Source organism: Cupressus sempervirens, chromosome 11, assembly GCF_028749045.1.
Source record: "Cupressus sempervirens isolate cs-2001-9-10 chromosome 11, ASM2874904v1, whole genome shotgun sequence".
NCBI lineage: Eukaryota > Viridiplantae > Streptophyta > Pinopsida > Cupressales > Cupressaceae > Cupressus > Cupressus sempervirens.
This window is the reverse complement of record NC_143128.1, coordinates 657042283-657051309: the sequence shown is the minus strand read 5'-3', so window position 1 is coordinate 657051309 and position 9027 is coordinate 657042283.

Sequence of the window (9027 nt, the reverse complement as noted above, 5' to 3'; positions counted from 1 at the left end):
AATTGTTTTATGGACTTGATATAAAGGAAGAAAATTTTCCTTTATCATGTAGTATAGTATTGTATGGAATTGTAAGCAAAAGAGAGACAAGAATGTGAAATTGAGTAGAGCAGACTGAAAGTGAGGTAAACTTCATTACTAAGGTTTTGCTAAGTGATCCAAGGTTTGATATTTGGATCCAAGGTTCATGAATAGGTCTACAAGGTTTGACAGTGATTGGTTTGGTTGACAGAACAAAGGAAAGAAGAACATAACAAAAAATTGCATTTTTGAGCAATGAGCTAATCTTGTATTTGAAATTGCTTGTTTTGGTAGTGGCTTCTTCTTGTATACATTGTACTACAACTCCTAATAAGGTTAGAATCCCCTAACATGAATTTAGAGTCTCCTAACATGGACTCATATGTATTAAATATTGTAATAGGTCCCTAACAAGTTCCATCCTCTAATAAGGAACATTTATATTAGTACATAATCTTGTAGGTATCATTCCCATCAGGATTTCCCTCTGATCAAGGGTTTCCCTAGTTCACATATCTGGTGTATTTTTCTATGTGCATCTTTGTGGTTGTTGTTTACTTTGGTTGAATGGTTAAGTTTGTTTAAGGAATATAAATGTTTTAATTGTCAGATAACTGATTCACCTGCCCACCCCTCACTCAATTATCTTGGTGGACAATTGTTTCTAACAAATATTTATTGTTGTAACATAAAATTTCTTCTGTTATGGTTATAATTTGATCATATCATATGATCTACCTTGTGAGGGGTCTACCCTACTAAGGGAATTTAAGACTATTAGGTCTTTATGTTGTTAAAGGATTTTACACTTATAGTAAAGTAAGGACTCTGTTAGGTGATTTAAATAAGGTCTTTTAGAACCACTTTATTAAGAGATTTTACCTAACTCAATCTATTAAAATTGATTCAGTACCTAATCCTTTTGTTTTCTTTGAAAGCTATTTATGGATCTCCTCTCTTCAAAATCTTAATATGATATCCTTATCTAATATCTCTATTATGCCCTTCAATGCTCTGGTTTCTTTGTCTAATCTCCTTTTAGACTTAACCTTCCTTCACTCTATAGTTAGGTTATTCACTCCTTCAACTTAAATCTCTCATCATCATTTAGGGTAGGAACCCTTCCAAAATAGATAAACATTGAAAGTTCAAGATTAGGATCAACAATCCTCATTTCATCCTTTTTCCATTTTCCCTTCTAATTTTCTAATTGGTTAATCTTCTTTTCTATGGATTAATGCCATCTAAAAAAATGTATAATCTCATCCTTAATTTTTTCTATAACATTTAAATGTCATGTAGAAGTTGACAAAAATAATTTACATAAGTGTTTTTGCATTTAGAAACTCATATGTCAAAACCTGTTTACTCAATACATGAATGTTTTGATGCTTGGTCATAACTAACATTCATTCTATCACTCCAGTTCTACTTGCTCAACATATACCAACTCACTCAATATTAAGTAGCTTCCCAAATGTTCAATCTCCTTTATGTTACTCGACTTGTAGGTTGGCTCAATCTGTACTAGGGTTCTTGGAAACCTTTGACTTGCTTGGCCTTTAATAAAATATAAATAAATCATTTATAGATTAACCTTCTCTAGATGGGCTAGTCATAATGATGACCATCCAATAATGCCTTGAAAATGACTAAGTGTTAAACACTATTAGGAAACTTAGGCTTATAGATCAACAATCTCCCCCATTGACATTAGTGCTAAAAACACTTTGTCATGACTTAGGTTTCTATTAAAAAATAATGCCCGCCTAAGACTATAACTTGGTCTTCAAAAATTTATCTTTGCTATACAATATATACACATCTATAAACTTTGATATTGATTCATCTTATTTCTACCATCTTCCCCTTTATTGAAATTGTTCCACTTTTCTCTTATGTCTTGTAGATATTTCTCCCTTGCTTTTGTCACTTATGGCTTGGGGTTAACTTGTACTTATAAAAAAATGTTTGATAACATGCCAAAATTTCTTCAAGTCCTTTATTCCATCTATCTCTTGTAAATTCCATGACTTGAATATGAATCTCTTGCTTAGAAGCTAGATCGACCAAGCTCTCTACTTTTGAAAGATGTGTATCTTTCTTCATTAAGTTTTGAGCTATAGATAATTCCTTTTGAATTATCTCTAAATTTTTTAGTAGCATGAATTGAATTGAAATCAATTATTTCTATTTACCACTATCTCTAGCCATTAGCTCAGCTAATCTCTGTTGATCAAATTTTAACCTATTATATGAAGGTAAGCTTAAAATTGTGTTCTTTCCTAATGAATGTGAACATTCCATGATATCTAAACCTTCATCAAATCAACAAATTGTTGATTCTCCAATGTGAAGAACTTAATATCACAAAGATTCATGTAAAAAGAATGAATTATCTTAAAAATTCCTTCCAACTAAGTGGTAAGGCTAGAAAATTCAACCTTCCTAATTGCAGGATCTGTTGAAACTTTCTCCAAAAATTTATGCACAAACTACTTCTCAGACCATCTCATCAATTTATCATTGATCACTATATCCTCTATTTGAACCTTATCAACTATATACACTAATTGATCCAAAATTGGATGTTGCATATTAACATCATAAATCTCAAATGCATCAAATAAAATATCTTTGATATTATGTAATACCTATTTCTTTTTGTGATCTCTTCTCAATTGAACTTGCTTTGTCTTGCGATTTAGCAAGGTTTTCAATTCTTCAATTTTCTCTAATGTCATGTTATTCAAGTCATACATAGGCGATTCAATGAATTCATCTAAACCCATTGCTTCTTCTGTTGTATCATCTTCATGTTCCTTCATGTAATATTTAGGGGTGTTATCACTAGATAGTGACATCTACAATTATTTTCCTTTTGTACTTTATCAAGGTGACTTCTCCTATTGAGTTGATTTAACTTGATATATAGATGTAACACTTAAGGTCTCTATAGGTATGACACTCAATAGTTGAATAAGAGCTTGGATAACCTCTTTTTCTTTGGGTTTATCTATCTCTTCCATCTCTTTCTCTACTTCTTCCTTATTCTCATGTATTTCAACATCTATGACATGGGTGAATTGCAGAAACACAAATATTGTCTTGTCTTGTTTCTTGGCATTCAAGTCAAAAATCAATATTTTTGATGTAACATTGAAACCTTTAGTACTTATAATCTCAATCCTTAGATAATCCTATACATGTAGTAACACTAGATTGGTGCATGGTAGGGAGGGATTTGAGGCATCTGGTGTTGCATTTTGTAGATATTCCCTAGTCAATACATACGGATTATTTGGGGATGAATTAGGAATCCCCTCAATTATGACAACATCTTGTTGTTCACACCCTTCTACCAATTGTATAATTTCTTCTGAAAGTTTTGCAACTTCTTCTATATCATCATCTTCTTCCTTGAATTCTTTAGCTCTCTCTTCTTCTTCTTTATCTTCTTTATCAACCAATGGAATACGAAATCTAAATACATCCTTCCATATTAGGATGCTCTCTTGCTCAAATTCATGAGCCTTATTCATCAAAAATTTATAAACCCTTTCCTCAGCCATGAATTTATTCACAAAATCTTTTAGAGCTATAGACATATGTGTCTTCCCTAAATCAAGCATTTTTTGTGCTAAAGTGGTCTCCTTGATCTATCTTTCAGTGGATAATTCCTACTTCCACTTAGCATTGACTTTATTATACAAATTTTTAGGAATGCATTGACCTATATCTATAGGTATAGATTTAAATTGTATCATCATATCTATCATAGACTTTTCAAGATTCTCTTGGTCTTCTTTATTTAAAGAATCAAAATGGATTCTCTTTAATGCTTCTATACTATTTGAGTCTTTCATTGTCTCACATACCTCATCAATAGTTGTTCGAGGTTGTCTCGAGATGATTTGAAGTTTTCTAAGATTTTCAGACTCTTTCTTAATCATCTTTCTCCTCATGTATCACAACAAGTTTTGTCCTCAACCTCTTAGGTAGATTCTACTCTAGTGTCTTGGTCAACTTCCTCTTTGCTAGACTACCTTTCTCTTTTTTAGCTAAGGATCGAGCTACCATTGACCTTGTAATTAATTTTCTTTGTAGTTTTGGCTTAGTTAGTGTAACAACCTTATTTACACCTTTCTTTAGATCCTCTTTCAATTTTGGTTCATCAATTACTATTTTCTTTTTCTTTGTTGCCTTGGCCTCGACAACAGCTATCTCTTTTCCCTTAGATGACTTAGCTTCAACTTTATCTTTGGATTTCTAATCCTTACCTGTTCCTTCAATAATATGAAGTTTACCTTTGCCAAGTTTTCCCTTAAGATCCTTACTTCTTTTTTTATCTATCTTGGGATCTTTTGTTTCTAATATCATTCTACTCTTGGTTGTGTCATATGTGTTGAATGGCTCGATATTTGCATCAATCTCTTCAAATAGCAATGAAGTTACTATTGTTGTCACTTCATCAACATTAACTTCATATTACATCAACCTTAGCCATGCAAACCTTAGTAGTACTACATGTGCATATATAAAATATGTATCTACCATAAAACATATATATTCAAAATAATTATCCAAAACTAAATTAGGTATCCTCATTTGGTTTTTCATCTTATTCTTAAATTCTTTAAAATGGTTGTCTATAATTGCTTCAAAAAATTTCCTAATTGGCTTATCAAATCACCTATCTGCTTAATAGTTGTTCTGCTTCTATCCCATGAAATTGTTCATATTATAGGGAATGAGTTCTATACATAAAAAAATATATAGAGAAGTAGGGAACCAAATTTACATGATGTATTCTTGTCTTTCATTATGGCTCCAAGATTCTCTGACAATTATTCTAGTTGTAGCTCGAAAAGACTATAACTATGATCTTTCTTAACAAATTTTTATTTGAGGTCCACTATAGTGTAAGGAAAACTATTCAGTTAGCTCAACTAATAGAACATTTGTGCAATCATAGATACTACAAATTCAGTGATAGGGTAATCAATCCCATTGATTGACATGCCAAAACCATTCTACTTTACCTTTGTTTGCTACTCCATAATGTTTCTTGTAGCACTTCTTATTGACTTAAGTCTATCCAATGTAGGATAACTAGTAACTTGACACATCCTAGCATTGTTAATCTTGATCGGTCAACCTTCTAACCATATCTTCATATCATGTAAATAGCTCAATACAATATTTATCCACTCAAGCTTGAAAATCTTTAAAAAGGATAGGGCATGGGTCAACCCTTTCTTGACAACAATTTTGTGCTCATCCCTCAATGCTCCATTATTGTACAATTTGTCATATGTTTCAATCTCCAATATCTCCCACTTTACACATATAAGATGATCATACATCATGAACCATCAATAACTTTGGTGTAATTGATGACATGACACCAAATTCATCACCATTCAATGCAATTTTCAGATATTCTTTGAAATTTGGTGGGGGGCACTAATTGTTCCTCACAATTTGTGCATTGCTCTCCTTCAACATTTTCTTCATAGACACAGATGCAGATGATGCCATATTTGAACTAGAGTTCAAAAATTCCTTTAAATAACTTTCAATAATAATTTACTCGACATTGAAAACTTATTGTGATCTCTTAATTATCCAATTGCAATCTATAATTTGCTTATTTTATTGTTGTGATTTCCTTAAACTCTCTTGAGGTCTAAAAATCACTTGGTAAAATGAAAATGAATGTCAAAATTTGATATATACCTTCAATCTATTCAATTAGGTCTACAATAAATGTATTTTTACTTAGGTAGGTGCACAAAAGTTGTCTCAGCCTTTCACACGTCTTTTTATTCAAATACTCGATCACTAACACCTTGGTTGGTTAATATTGATTTGTTCAATCAACACATCAACTTGGTCAATGTAATATCTTGGTCTATATTTCAATCATTAGTCGATACATATTATATTACTGATGCTCGACAATTGATAGTGAAACATACTCCATTTCCCAATACTTCCCTTAGATTTGTCCTAATGCATCTTGACTCATGATGATATGGACTTTTAACCAATTTTCTTGTTAGAAATGGATGTATTATTTATCATTTAAATATATAGTCCCTTACATACCTTCCTTTCTTAGATGTGGTGTGATCACCCAATCCATTGAATTTGGTGATCTCAGCTTTTCTTTCTCCACTACTTCTAGCTTCTACTATCTCTTTCCTTGTTTTCTTCATCTCAACTTTTCTTTGTCTACTACTTCTAGCTTCTACTATCTCTTTCCATGCTTTTTTCATCTCATATTTTCCTTTTCCTTTATTTCTTTCACTATTTGGTGTTGGTGCTCGGGTCCTGCAGTTCTTACTAACTTTTCCAACCTTAAGACAACTAAAGCAAACTAGGTCTCTATTCAACCAGTTCTTATAGTTACCTCTAAAATGTGTCTTAATGCAATTATTTGGAATGTTCCCATACTCTCCATAGTAATGACAATTATACCATGTGTTGTAATCCCAATTGTAAGAGTTACCTTGTTTAGGTATATGTGTTTTCTTTTTAGATGTCCTATTAGATTTTTCCTTTCATTTGTATTTACAAGATCTATGTGGACATTTTTCTAATAGTTATAACAATTTCCTCCAAATATAGATGTATTAGTTTCTTTGTCTTGCATTCATGTTCTTGGTGTCATTTCTTCTTGCAATTAAAATAGTTATCAATAAACATAGGTTTAGGGTTTTGTATACAATTTTTTATTTAGAAAATGTTCATTGTGTGTCCACATTTACCACAATGATGACAAATAGGGTTTCCTTTGGATTTTTATTTTCTTTTCTCACAGATTTTTGATGATTCTCCTTTCTTTGTAGATTCAAAGAGTTCTTGACATGTCCTAGACCATAAGTATAACTAGATGACCTTGTAATCTCATCAGTTCTTTAAAGTATCTGATAGCTTCACATGGTTTGTTCATTCTTTCCAAAAGTTCTTTCTCTAATCTCAACTTGTTTGTTAGTTGGCCACTCTATAATCTCATATTTGTGATCTCCATGTCCTTTATATTCAAGACTCTATTTACAATTAACAACTTGTTCATCATGTCCAATCGATTATTTGTAAGCTTCTGAAGATCAAATAATCTTTCCTCATGTATGGTAGAAATTTATCTTTTGTCTTCTTTAGCCATGATTTTGTCTTCTTCAACTTTTTTTTTCAGCCATGTCACAAAGTCTTATTGGTTGAATTTATTGTTCTCTCTTGAGTTCTTTGACTTCTTTGTTTATAATTTTGTTCTTCTCCATTAGATATGCTATTTTTGCATCATTGTCATCAATATTTCCACTATTAAGAAATCCTTGTGTATCAACTTCCTCATAAATTTTTTCATTTTTTTGAATGGCCATATCTTTCCTTTTCTTTAATGAGTTCCTTAACTCATCTTTTTCTCCTTCAAGTTTATATTACATGATCTAGATTTCAATCATCTGGCTCTCAATGTTTTCTCCCATTTTGTATTCCTCCATTTCAAGATCTTGTGCTCCCAAGCTACTAGACTTCATTCAAGATAACTTACCTCTAATACCAATTATTGGAAATATTAATAGGAAACAAGATACTAAGGGGGGTTGGGTGAATTTGGATTTATAAAAAATTTCACTAATAAAACAATTAATTGTATTCATACCTACTCCATCTCATATCTTAGATCTCAAACCATATAAAAATAGAATTCTAATGCTGAAATTAAATCTACCTAAGCATAACATCCATGTAAAATATCAACACATAACACTCATTTTGGTAACCCATAAACACTTAATGTTGAAGGTAACATTGGGGTGGGAATGAAGCCCACAAATCTTTACTACTGCAACAAAAAAGTTTTCCTATTAGGGCTACAATTTGATCATATCAAATGATCTACCCTATGAGGGGTCTTCCCTTCTAATAGCTTTTAAGACTATTAGGTCTTACCCTCTTAAAGGATTTCACAATTACAATAAAATAAAGAATCTATTAGGAGATTTAAATAAAGTCTATTAGAACCACCCCATTAAGATATTTTTCCTAACTCAATTTGTTAAAAATGATTTAGTACCTGATCCTTCAATTTTTTCTGAAAGCTATTTATGGATCTCCTCACTTCAAAATCTCAATTTGATCACCGTATCTCATATCTTTGTTTTGTCTTCATTGCTCTAATTTCTTTATATGTTCTTCTTTTAGACATAACCTTCCTTCACTCTGTAGTTAGCTTGTTCACTTGTTCACTTCAACTTATCATCATGATTTAGGGTAGGAACCCTTCTTAAATAGACAATCATAGAAATTTTTAGATTAGGATCAACAATCCTCATTTCATCCTTTTTCCATTATCCCTTCTGATTTTCTAATTGGTTAATATTCTTTTCTAGGGATTAATGCCATTTGACAAAAGTGTATAATCACCTCCTTAATTGTCTCTACAATATTTAAATTTCATGTAGAAGTTGGATAAAATAATTTATACAAGTGTTTTTCTATTTACTAACTCATATGTTAAAAGTAATTTACTTGGCACTTGAATGTTTTGATGCTTAGTCATAACTAACATTCATGCTATCACTTGGCTTCTACTTGCTCAACATATAATGACTCACTTGGCATTAACTAAGTTACCAAATTCTTGATCTCTTCTATGTTACTCGGCTTGTATGCTAGCTCAGTCTCTACTGGGTTATTTTGCAATCTTTGACTTGCTCGACCTTTGATAAATATAAACAAGTCCTCTATAGCTTGGTCTTCTCTAGATGGCTTGGTCACAATGATGGCTATCCAATTATGACTTGGAAATGACTAAGTGTTAGACACTAATAGGTAATTTAGGCTTAGAGATCAACAGCTATGTTTCTCCTTCATGATGTCCTCTCTCATAGATCCTCTAGGTATGTACAATTGAATTCCTTTAAATAACATTTCTTCATGATTGTAATAACCAATCTACTTATCTCTCACCACCTGATCTTTACAAGATTTCCAAGG